Consider the following 13,589-nt stretch of genomic DNA (forward strand, 5'->3'; position numbering starts at 1 on the left):
CTAACCGATTATTCGGTTTTGAGGCTTTGAGCATTTCTCTCAATTTAATCGAATCAAATTAGAGTTTTGAGCCAAACCAATCATAATCGAATTCAGTTTGGTTTGATTCTATTTTTTGTTCGATTTTAATAATTAATGTAATTAACTATTAGTCTTTAGTATAAGTTTTAATAATCAGTCTAGGTTTTAATGAAGAAATGATGCAAGTATACTCATTTAATGAAAAACTGAATGACTAATTATTAAAATAATTATACCCACTCTTTATAAACAATTAAAAATTAATTAATAATTAGTCTAAATTTTAATAATGCGAACGATTGTTTGGTTGGTCAATTCAGTTTGTCTATTGGGTTGAGAATAATCAATCGAAGTGGAAGTGGAATTTTGTTAGATCCCCAACTTAATGCACCAGTCTTGAAATTTGATGTCTATGAAATTGTTTGTGGTTGTCCAATATGAGTGCTTATAGTAGTCCAAACTGTAGATGATGCACTTCTAGAATAAAATTTTAAATGTCTCGAATAGTGATGGTTGCAAGCGGTTCAGCTTCCACTTACTTAGTGAAGTAGTTGACAGTCACAATTGAAAACCTCCTTTGACCATTTGTTGGTATGAAAATACCATTGATGTCAATTCCCCATTGAGTGAATGGCTACGGGCTGTTAAGGTACTATAAGTCGATGGCAGGCTTATGGGGTACATTGGTGTGGCATTGGCATCAATCACACCTTGGACCAATTAGACCATGCCTTCCTATATAGTGGGATAGTAGCCTTGTTGAAGTGCTTTTTGAATCAGTGACCTACTCCCCAAGTATTCACCGCATATTCCTTTGGAGATCTCTCTAAGCAAGTACTCTGCCTTGGTAGGTCTCAAAGACATCAAATGTAGGGTATAGTAAACCACTTTCGATACATTTGATTGTCGATGATGATGTAGTGACGGACAGATCTGCACTCAATCTTTCGGGCTTCACCTCGATCAGTGGGTTTCCATGGCACAAATACTTCATGGTGGGATTGATCTACCTTGGCTCTATCGTCTATATCAGTGTTACTTTGACCTCCGCCAACTTTATCTACATTAGGGTGCGACAGGTCTTCAATGTGAACCGTTCTCCGAATGTTGTCCACAAAAGTGTGTTATTGAACTCAGGATTTGCTAGATGGTGGACAAGTTGAATTACTGTGAGAGATCCCTTACCTTTGCCAAATACTTGATCATCGTTGGTTCCCCGAGCTTCGTACCATTTGTTGACTTGGTTGACAACGAGCTGGGAGTCATTATAAACCTCGATGTTTTTTCATGCTAAACTCCTTATCTAGGGACAACTTGGTTACCAACGCTTCATACTCAAGCTTCACTTCGCCAGGACCTAGCAAGATCAATCCGTTTCCACTACCTTTCTGGTTGGACGAGACGTTTACATGGGGAATCCAAGGTTATTATTCTGCATTGGATGAAGATTCCACGCTAGTGGATGCCTCCAACTTAATTGGTGCTTCGTCCAGTTCCAATGTCATCGGGTTAAACGTTTTAGTGGTGAAGTCAACTAAGACTTGAGACTTGATAGCTAGTCGTGGTTCGAATCGAATGTCAAATTTGTTGAGTTTGATAGCCCATTCGGAGAGTCTCCCCAACACTTCAAGTTCTTGCATAACTTAATGCAGTAGCTAGTCAATGAGCACAACAAATTGACGATTGTATAGGCTTAGAAGTATTGTTATAGCTTCCAAACATATATTATTAATGTGAAGGCGAGCTTCTCAATCTGGTTTTATATGCATGCAAGGTTTTGCTTATGTAGTAAACAAATCACTACATTTTTCTACAGTTTAGATCAGTCCAAACTAACAACTTCGTCAATGGCAGATAAATACAAAGGGAGTCCATCTCCGGGCTTGAGTATTATGAATAATAGAGGCGAGCTAAGGTATTCTTCTAGTTCATCAAACACATACTACCATTACTCAATCCACTGTAAGTTCTTTGCCTTCTTGCTTGCTTAGAAAAAAGGGTAGACATCTTCCCACCAACATGGACATGAAGCTGTTAAGTGTTGCAACTCAGCTGGTGAGTATCTGAACTTCCTTGATTGACCTCGATGGTTGCATATCCATGATTGTCTAGATCTTCTCGAAATTGACTTCAATGCCACGTGGAGTTAACATGTAACCAAGAAAATATCCTAACGTAATGTTGAACACGCACTTGTTCGACTTGAGCTTCAGTTGGTATTTTCACAATACCTTATACACTTTGGTTAGGTCAGCTATACATGAGCTAGAAGTCTTACTAGGGGTGATCATGGTCGGGCCGGACTTTGCACTTATGATAAGGACTATAGTTTAGGCCCGAGCCTAACCCGGCCTGAGGTTCCAAGCCTAAAACATGATCCCTAGCCTAAGTCTGTACGAGCTTGGACCTGATTTCAGGTCAATGTCACTCCTATATAAAACATTGCATATCTATACATTAAATGACATAACATGCATATAAAGTTATTTTATACATTATATAATATAAAATATTACATATGATATAAATTATACATGTCACGTTATAATATTTATATATAATATAATGTAAAATAACATGTATACAACTATACATTATACACAAAATGTGTAAGTTTAAATATATGTGAGCCGGGCTGAACATGCAGATAAACTTATTTTATATATTATATAATATAAAATATTACATATAATATAAATTATACATGTCATGTTATAATATTTATATATGTAATATATAATAAAATGTAAAATAACATATATACATATGTATACAACTATACATTATACACAAAATGTGTAAGTTTAAATATATGCGAGTTGGGCTGAACATGCATATAAACTTATTTTATACATTATGTAATATAAAATATTACATATAATATAAATTATACATGACATGTTATAATATTTATATATAAAATATATAATATAATGTAAAATAACATGTATACAACTATACATTATAAACAAAATGTGTAAGTTTAAATATATGTGGGCTGGGCCGGGCCGGGCTTGAAATATTAAGCCCAAGCCCGACCCTAAAATTTGCGGCCCTGATGTGAGCCCGGGCTCGGGTCGGGCCTAAACACAAAACCCACGCCCAAGGGGCGGGGCCAATCCGGGCTGAAATGATCACCTCTAAGTCTTACTCTTAGATACCATGTCATCCACATAAACTTCAATATTTTTTCTAATTAAAATTTATAAGACGTTGGTATGTCACCCCAACATTCTTAAAGCCGAAGGGCATGACTCTATAATAGTACAACCTAGCCTTGGTGATAAAATTGGTTTTTTATTGGTGTAAAGGGTTTGTCTGGATTTGGTTATAGTCCAAAAATGGCATCCATGAAGCTTAGCAGCTTGAATATCGATGTGGAGTCTACTAATCGATCTATCCGCAGGTGTGGGAAGTTATCCTTCGAGCATACTTTGTTTAAGCCAGTGTAATCAACGCATAGTCACCACTTCCCGTTCACCTTTTTTTACGAGTACCATGTTGGCTATACAATCCAAGTACTTAAACTCTTAAATGAAATCGGAATTTAGGAACTTCCCAACCTCCTCATCAATGGTCCTCCATTGGTATGGGGTGAAGTTCTTTTTTTATCCTAATTCACATGTCAATTCAGTTAGGATGGGGTCCTAAAAAAGCAACATGATCTACACTTTCTCCATGTGATCGGTCACAGATATAGGAACTAAGACGACTTGCCCTACAAGCTATCCTCTATTATCATTGATCTCTTCTAGCAGGTCAAGGTCAACTGCCAGTGATTGATTCCCTTTTCTTTTCAGTGTCATCGCATATCACTTTCTTGATTTTATATGATACCCTTAAACTACACCAATCCCTTCTCAGTTGGGAACTTCATGGCAAGGTAGTAAGTCAACACAACGACTCAAATGGCATGTAGAAAAGGGGCAGCCCAGGATTACATTGTAGGGCAATGGTGATTCAACTACCAAGGATTCTATCATCATATTTAGGGGTGAGCATGGGCCAGCTCGATATGGTTCCATGGCAGAACCTGGAACCAAGGTATGGCCTTAGGGGTGTAGGGTAACCGAACCGTGGGGTATTTTTTCAAACCGAACCAACCTGATCAATTTTTTAAATATCCAAACTGAAGTTGAACCGATGCACCAGTTAACCGTGGTTCGGTTTTTTAGTTTTTTTATGCACTTAAAATTAAAAAAAAAATACTAAAATTGTCAATGGTTGTTGTCGGTGTCGGATTTTTCATGAAGATGGTGGTTGCTACTGGTGTCGATGGTTGCTGTCAAGTGTCGACTATCGCCAGAAATGAGAACTTGAAACTTGAGAGGTGGCACTTGGGAGAGACGCGAAGAGGAGAGGTGAGAGAAAGATAGTGAAGATATACGAAAGTCTGTTCGATGGGCTTGGTGGTTGGCGTTGGACCGTTCAAGCTTGCTTGCCAGTGATGCGTCGACTGGCGTTGCCGCTTGGTGCTGTCGTGCTGGTGGTTGGCGCGGGCCACGTGGCCGTCTAAAGTGGGGATTGGGGAATACGAAGAGTATAAGAAGAACTGAATAAGAGTAAGAGAACTGGGAGAGTGTGAGAGACAAAAGGAAAAAGTATAAATCTAAGAGACTGGGAGAGACAAAAATAACGATGGAGACTGGCAATCTGGGGAAAAGATAAAAGATAAAACCGATGGGCAAAGGAAACTATCAAACTGGCAATCTGGCACCGCCGAACTTTCAATTGAAAGGTTCAAAATTCAAAGAGAAAGGCTAAAAATATCTCAGACTACCAAACCCTTTTATTCGAATTAAAAAAATATATAATTATATCGGCTCGATTAATCGTCAGTTTTTTTTAATGGTTAACCGAAACTATCAGTTTTTTAAGAATGTTGAACCAAAACCGAACCAATCGATTCGATTAACCAAATTTTTGGTTCGGTTTTGGTCGGTTTGGTTTTCAGTTTTTTTGCTCACCCCTATATGGCCTTGGTGGTTCCAGGGTTGGTTCTAGGGTCTATCCCATGGAACTTGTACTTTCTTTACTCTCCCCCTTTCACAAAAAAAAAACATGTTATTTAAAAGCGTGTTTTTAATAAATATAATATATAGTTTAAAACTTATATTATCTTTATTGATTAAATTAGATAACTTAATATGTAAATTATCACTATATGCTTAAAAACTTATAAATTAAATTTAAATTTTGTAAATATTACCTTTTACAATACTTATTGTACACATTCAAATATTAAAATCTATCTATACTATTATAAAAGTATGAATGAAGGTGTGAAACTTTTATTGACTAAAATGCCCACATTTGTTATTTAGTTCATCTCTAATTATGAAAGTTGAAAATGTAATTTCAATTAATACCTTTCACCTCATTTAGTAGTCTTTCATTAGCATTAAGGTGTTAATTCCCATTCTCTCTTATTAAATCCCATATTTAAGTTTTTTTCCACTAATAAATGCTACTAATTAGATATATGTCAAATACTTATAACAATATAAACCCATATATTTTAAAACTTACTCAATAATAAAACCATTCTTTATCCAAGTGATGACTAAGCAATTCAACCATCCGAATCAAATTGGCCAACCCATGAAATAATAGTTATATAATAATTTTTTAAAATATAAAAATACAAAAGCATAGATAAAAATAGACACATTTGTGATATTTTTATTAATCCAATTTAAAAAATCAAGTTTAATAAAAATAAATCTTTTATTGATGATAAAAATGAAATACATAATCTAAAACTAACCAAGAATTAAATTATTTTCTTGTTTAGTGAAGATTAATAGTTCAACTATTAGGTCAAATCTGTCAACCTTTAATGTCATAGTTAAATAATAAAATATAAAAAACACAAAAATAAATAAATACATAAATTTTACCAAAAAAAAAAACATTTGGGCACATGTATTATATCTTATATTTACCATGTTAAATAAAAATAAGTGTACATAACAATATTATTTTTACACATGGAAATAAAAAAGATAGAAAATTTTGAATACATCTATAACTCCATATTTACGCTAGTATTAAAAATATGAATAAATTTGTTGAATTTAATCACTATTTAATTGTGAAGTTTAAAATGTAGTTTGAACTAAAAAATTTACCCCATTCAATCCCCTCTCTTTAAATCTTATATTTATTTATTGACAAATGAACAAAAAAAACACTAAGAAGATAAAACATTACAAAAAGAAGAGTCTAGTCGAGTGGGTATGCCTAGTAATGATACCCGAAACTTTGTAGCTCAATACGAGGTGTTTACATAATCAGATTCATATTTTGCAATTTACATCCGATTAGTAGTGAAAACAAAAAATAAAATAAAAAATACATGATTTTTTTAGAAAATTTTTGATACATTATCCCTATCATTATCATCATCTAAAATTGCCATGTACAAAGCACATGCACACTTACTGGTCAAAACAAATGATCAAATCACAAGTGAGACCATGGCCTTTGTAACCATGAATGCTTAGGTTCAAATCTTCACATCCCCAAAAAGTATTATGGGTTTCATTTCAAGTCAGGTTCCAACAAGGTCGGTTCCACCAAGGCCAACTAATGTCGGTTCAGGTAGGGTAAACCCCTATACCTTGGAACGCCCTGGGTAGGGGGCGGTTCCAAGCATTTGAAACCAAACCCTACCCTATAACAGGTTGGGTAGGGTCAATTCAAAACCGGTTCCATTCGGTTACGGGGTAGAACCTACCCATTTGCTCACCCCTATTTCATAGTACCCTTGATCGGTGCAGTCCCTACTATTACTGACATGCTGATCTTCCCAATCGGATAAACTACGTCCCCCTGAAGCAAACCAATGGTACGTTAGTTGGGATAAGACATTTCCAATTGAGTTTCATCTCCTCAAAAGCATCCAACAACAATATGTCAGTAGAACTACCACTATCTAATAAAATACGCTTTACCTTGTAGTTCGCTATGAACATCTTCATCACTAGGGTGTCATCGTAAGGTAAGCAAACATATTTCAGGTATTCTTCCCCAAACGAGATCATATTGTCTAGCTTCAACCCCTTCAAAGGTGGGCTGCCTTCTCTCGACTATAGCTCCCAAACTTATGCTTTTTGGGTGGTGTGGCTGCACCCAACCACTATTGATCCACCAATGATCATTGCAATTAGCTCGGTGAGTGCTTATCATTTTCTCAATCTTTAGGCTACTCGATATGTTGGTGTCCTTAACGAACTATTTAAGGTATTTGTATTCGATCAATCCATTGATCTCATTCTTCATGTCTTGACAATACTTTGTATCATGCTTGACGGTCCGATGAAACTTACGATATCAATCCTGGTTTCTCTTTGTTGGGTTATCTCTAATGTGAGGGGGCCACTTTAGGTAGTCTACTTATTTGTTCTATATCAAGATCTATCCCTTCTTGATGTTCAATGGTGTGTAGGTTCGATGCCTTTTGGACAGAACCTGAGCGTGCATGGGTGGTGATTGAGATCGTCTGGACAAACCTCCCTCAGCGCAACTTCACTTATCGAAGTTTTCACCTTGGTCCCTATCCCATTCCTTTATTTTCTTCCTCTCCCCTAGTCTCCTTTTGCACATATGACCTCTTCATCATTCATGTACTTCTCAACGTGGTGGAGAAACTCGATCATGTTTTACGACAACTTCTTTGCTAGGGAGAACTGGAGACAATTATCTCTGACCCCGTGGGTGGTTGCTATACTGTTACTGTTGGGTTAAGGTCATGGACCTAGAGGGTCTTCAAGTTAAACATTCAGATGTACTTTCAGAGGGTTTCCTTAGGTCGTTGTTGGATGTGCATCAGGCTAACAATGGTCTTCAAATGTTGGTGACTTATCGCAAAGTGTGCCACAAATTATTCGTTGAATTGCTCCCAATTCTTGATAGAGCCCGATGCAAGTCTCGAGTACCGCAACAAATTGTTTGCCGAAGTGTGGTCGGGAAGGCCAGGCACATGCTCACCTCTGAGGCCCTATATAGCAACAAGAGTGCCCTAAAAGCTTTTGACGTGGTTTAGTGGGTCGGCGATCCCATCGTAGGTCTCTAGGGTTGGCGTTTTGAAATCCTTAGGGTGTAGTTCCAAGAGTATCTCGAGCACTAAATACGACACCCTTGTGAACTTTGGGGCGCTCAAGGTATCAAACCGGATGGGTTCATGTTGGGACGCCTTTTGTATCTATCTCGCTTGGGGGCTGCCACTGAGCATTAGATGTCAAACCTATAGGAAGAATTCACTTTTCTCCCTTTTTTCTCAGGCATGTAAGTGTGGTCCCACCACTTTGATGTCCGTGTTCAGTAAAGACTATCACTATTGTTGTTGCGAGGTGTTTGAGGAATTTCTAGTGGTGCAGGTGGTCAATTCTCATAGTTATGTGTTGGAAGCTACCCCCTAATTGTGCAATGGGTTGTTCTTGAGGCGGTTGCGGCTCCACACTCTTCCCAAACCCACAGGCAGACTTGCATGCTTTTGACCAAGCGCACAAGGCCCTTGAATTGCTCACCAGTTACCCCCATTGGCATCACTAACGAATCAACATTTTGGGGTTGTCTCCTAGAGGAAGATCCACAAGCGATTTGAGTGTCCTTGTTCTTTGGAGAAGACATGGTGAATGGAAAGAAAGAGGGAACAACCTTTGTATTCAGTACTTGATATTTCCTGCAAACAACACTAATTAATGGATGATGTTAGTGATAGTTTGGAGCTCAACAAGCTCAACTATATGCTAAACCTACAAGGAAGATGATGTTAGAGGGCCCAAGTGGATTTCCCAAGCAAGGAACTTCAATGGTCAAGTAAGTACCGAGCTCTCTAAGGTGGTGAGAAGCAACATAGTAGGAATTGAAGCAAGAGAGTGTATGTGTGTAATTGTGACATACCTTCTAAGTGTGGAGATTCACCCTTATATATACCTTGAGACTTGGTTAAGACGTGTCTGACACATTCGGTATATTAACATCTATCCATCATTTCTTTATGGGACACGCCAGTACGACATCGTGGGTGTGTTAGAGGGCCCAAGGGATTTCCCAAGCAAGGAACTCCAACGATCAAGTAAGTACTGATCTCTTCAAGGTGGTGATAAGCAATAGAGCAAGAATTGAAGCGAGTGTGTGTGTGTGTGTAATTGTGAGCACACCTTTTGAGGGTGAAGGCTCCCTATGAAGCGGGGGGCGAGCAGGCTTATCCTTGCCAAGTAGGCATCACGTCAACATACACCTTTAATTGACTACTTTGTGCGAAGGAGAAGAGAGACATCGTGCCACATAGGTTAGAGGCATACTAAGGTCAAAGAGGTTTCTCATGTCGTGGGTTGCCCAGTGTGAATAAGTAGGTTAGGAGTGCAGAGCAGCTAAGTCGGTCATGTGCTCTGAGTTAGTAAGTTGATTTGTCGATGTACTCTTAAGCCAGGCCAAAGTTTGTTTGGGCCACATAGGATGATTTGTTGAGGAGTGTTCAAGCGAGATCCTACCGCATGTGTTGCCAAAGTGCCATAAAGCGTTCTTATCACCACATGGCATAATAAGATTGGAGGGGTAGATTGACCCTCATAAGTTTGGAAAATAAATCAATTTAAAAGAAATATTGAAAGGGTTTAAGGTAGTGATTCATAATAAAAAATTGGACAATAAGTATTTTTGTCAAAAAGTAGTTGCATGGGTGATTACAATTACCAAATTTCAAGGAGGCTTCAACAATTTAACCATATATATTCTTTACAATAGCTTTACTAATAAAATGTAGTTATGTTGAGAAATGTGAGAGCTAACGACCACTTAGATTTTGGTTGATGTTGTGGTAAAAGACTTAGATGGCTTTTTACAACACTTTTCAAACATTTGAATTCTAAAAATGTTGCTTTTTAGACGCTAGAGGTGTTTGGAAATGTATATGAATTTGGGTCTGAAATGAATTTTCAGATTTGAAGTAATAAGACCTAGGTCAGGTGTTGAATGTGCTCATATGCGTTTCATACCTGGTTGAAAGTCCAAAATACCCTTAATTAAAGACATGCGTATGTTTTTCCCTCCCATCATTCATCTTCTTCACTTAATACAACGGCAAACTAGCGATGGCAAGTGACTCCTCCAGCCTTCTCTCCCTCTATTTTCCTTCTTCTTCTTCTTCTTATTTGGTCCCATGGCTTTCGTCCTCTATTTTTCTTTTTTGATCATCGCTGCAACTCATGGCAACGACACATACACTCTCTCTCTCTCTCTCTCTCTCTCTGAATGTCAAGACTATAGTGCATTGGAAATGTGATTTGCTTTTCACAGAGGGCCATTGCTTCCAAGGCAAGTAGGAAAATCTTGTAGTTTATGATGCTGTGATGGATTTGCAAATCACATTCTCGGAGAACGTCATCAGCCTCTAAGTACACCTTTTCGTTTTGCCTCGAAGTTGTTGTCTTTTGAAATCCATACATACTCCTAGTCCCGCTTGCCAAAATCTTCGGCCTTGGCCTATGCAGTATGCAATGGAGGTTTCTTCTTCTTCTTCTTCTTCTTCTTCGCTAGCCATTGAATCCATTAGTCTTGGTGTCACTTTAACCATAGAAGAGGATAATGCAGAGGTTGGAAAAGGCCAACTGTCGAACTGACTACAAATTACTCTAATTGGAGGGTTAGAGTGCCTCCAATCAACGCAAACGCGAAGCTTTGTTCTTCTCCTCGATGGAGCTCGATACCCATCAACAATGTTGGAACTATCAAGGCCGGTTATACATTTTATTTGTTATTAATTATTAACTATTTTATTACATTTTCATTGGATTTTATTCATATTTTTTTAATGTTATTTTGATTTTAATAAATTATTTGTATCCTTTTTTTATAATTTTACTAAGTAGTCTGTTCTAGGGGTAAAATAGTAAAATTGAAGAATTTTCAGACGTTGAAGGTTTAACCCAGCACAATGACAAAACCTCCATTGCTTATTTTCGGATTTTATACACATAATATCTTTTTAACTTTTCAAGTTTCAGATTTCATGTTTATCAAATGCCACCTTAAACCTCCATTGCTTTTATGCTAAATATTAAGACCTCCCCTCTCTTTTCAAAATGAACTATTACCTCCCATGTTGGGTGATGTCAACAGACAAAACCTCCGTCCCATGGAACCTTTGTCAATATTTGCATGTAACCTCACACATGGCTAAATTTTTTGAAAACTCGATGTTGCTCATGTGTGAATTGACTACTCTTTTTTTTTTTTTTTTTTTTTTCTAGGGGGTTAATTTCCAATCAAAATGGTATGATCTATTATCACTATCGGCAATTTTGAAGCTTGAGAATTGGTGGAGATCGTGTTATGATATTTCTTTCATTTTTTGGGAAATTGTCTAAAGCTCACCATGACTTTTCAGTGTTTCTTTTAAACTCATAATAACTTTTCAAAATGTCTAGGGAACCCCATGTCAGTAATGTGACATTAAAGAGCTAATAGGTGTTAATAGATTACCATTTGATCCTTTTGTTATATTTGACCCATTTGTCAATATTCCAGAAATACCCTATTATTATTCGACCCAAAACCCATTTTCTAATGTCCTTGGAATACTTCCAATGAGCATGGTGAAAGCAAAACGTCTATCAGCAAGTAGAAATCTTATATATAAGGCAGTTGGGCGCTTAAGGGCATTTTAGTCATACAAATATGTTTAATAAGGCTGGCTAGCCATTCAAGGGCAATTTGGTCATAAAAATTGCATTTATGCTGATGTGGACAACTTTTGTAAATGAATACTAAAGGTGCTTTAACGGAAAGTGAGTTTTGGAAAGCAAAAACTCAATGCCACGGGGTTATTGGATGTTTTGAAAAGTTATATTGAATTTAAGAGAAATGCTTAAAAGTTATGATGAGTTTTAGATAATTTCTCTTCATTTTCCTACCATATTTAGAGTTGCGTATCAATATTAATATATTATAAACTCCAAACAAAAGGGGACTGTAATTTAACAAGAGGAGAAAAGAGGAGAAACATTATAATTATAGATAATCACATGCTACCTTTAAATATGCTAAAGGTAATTTGTGCATATTTTTATTTTTTTGATGGAGAGAGAAAAAGGATGAACTGAGAATTACAAAGACCATATCAGTTCGATCCTGTACTTATCATTTCATAAATGAACAACAAATGCATTGAAAATTTAAAGAATAATTAAGGGTAAAGGAGCCTTTTGATTGACCTTCGGACGTAACAATGTTTTATTTTAAGAAGGAATGTTAAAGTCATTTGAGAAAAAAAAAGAGGGGGACTTCTAGTATTTATGAGAAAAATGATGGGAGGTTTAAGTGAAATCTTGATTTCAAAGGTTGTTGGTGTCAAATTGTATTGATCATAGGGGTGGCCATGAGCCGAGCTTCTTAAGAGTTATTTGAGTTTGGCTTAGCTTGGTTTAAATCGAGTTTCGAATCAAGCTCAAACTTGATATATAGGCTCGTTTGCTAATCAAGCCGAGCTCGAACCTAGTGAAGCTCGGCTCACGAGCCTAGTATAATAAATAAATAATATTTTATTACATACATACATACATACATACATACTGGGGTGGAGGGGAGCCATGGCTCCCCCCTATGCCTTCAAAATTCCAATAAAACACATTTAAATCCCACTTATATTTTGACCCTTTACCCATGTTTCCTAGCTTTTGGCCCCCCTCAAGAAAAAACTCTAGCTCTGCCTTGCATACATATACATATACATATAAATAAATATATAAATATATAAATATATATAATAAATACTTTTTATTTTTTATAGTGTTTTATATATATAATATATTTATTTATTTTTATGTATAATAGTAAATAATTTTTATATGTAAAATAACAAATTTTTATATATAATTTATATTTTTTAGAAAAAAACTTGGGTTGCAATCTAACTCAAACTTATTAGCTTTAAACCAAACCGAACTCAAACTGAATTAGCTCGAATTGAGCTCGAAGAGCCTAACACAATTTCAACGATCCGAGCTCAATAACCAATAGACATTCATGGGCCGGGTAGCCCGACCCAGACCGTTATTAAGTCGGGCTTGGTCATAATTTTATGCCCACGGGCTTGGGCTTGGGCCTAAAGCACCGGGCTAGACTTTTTTGGGGTCAGGCTCAGACTTTCTCAAAAAAGCCCGACTCAAGCCCGAGCCCGAGCCCGACTTGATACAATATACTAAATAATAAAAATATATTTTATTTAATAAAATAATATATAATATTTCTTCTTTGTTTTTCTTCTATTTTTTTCCAAGTAATAGTGAGATGTTTATTATTTTTGAGTTTAACACAAAGAAAAAAAATATTTTTAAAATTTTGGCCAAAAAAAATTTATATTTTTAAAATTCTGGCCAAATAAGGGCTCAAATCCGGTCTTAGACTTTATATGAGGGCCGGGCTTAGGCTCGGGCTCGAACTCGGACACGAGTGTATTTTATTGATACATATACAAGCCCGACCCGACCGACCCGACCGACCCGACACTGACCCGACCCGGACCATTAATATGTCTAATAACCAAGTATTCTATTCGGTTC

Source organism: Nelumbo lutea, chromosome 4, assembly GCF_056320005.1.
Source record: "Nelumbo lutea isolate HS-2025 chromosome 4, American lotus-T2T, whole genome shotgun sequence".
Classification (NCBI taxonomy): Eukaryota; Viridiplantae; Streptophyta; class Magnoliopsida; order Proteales; family Nelumbonaceae; genus Nelumbo; species Nelumbo lutea.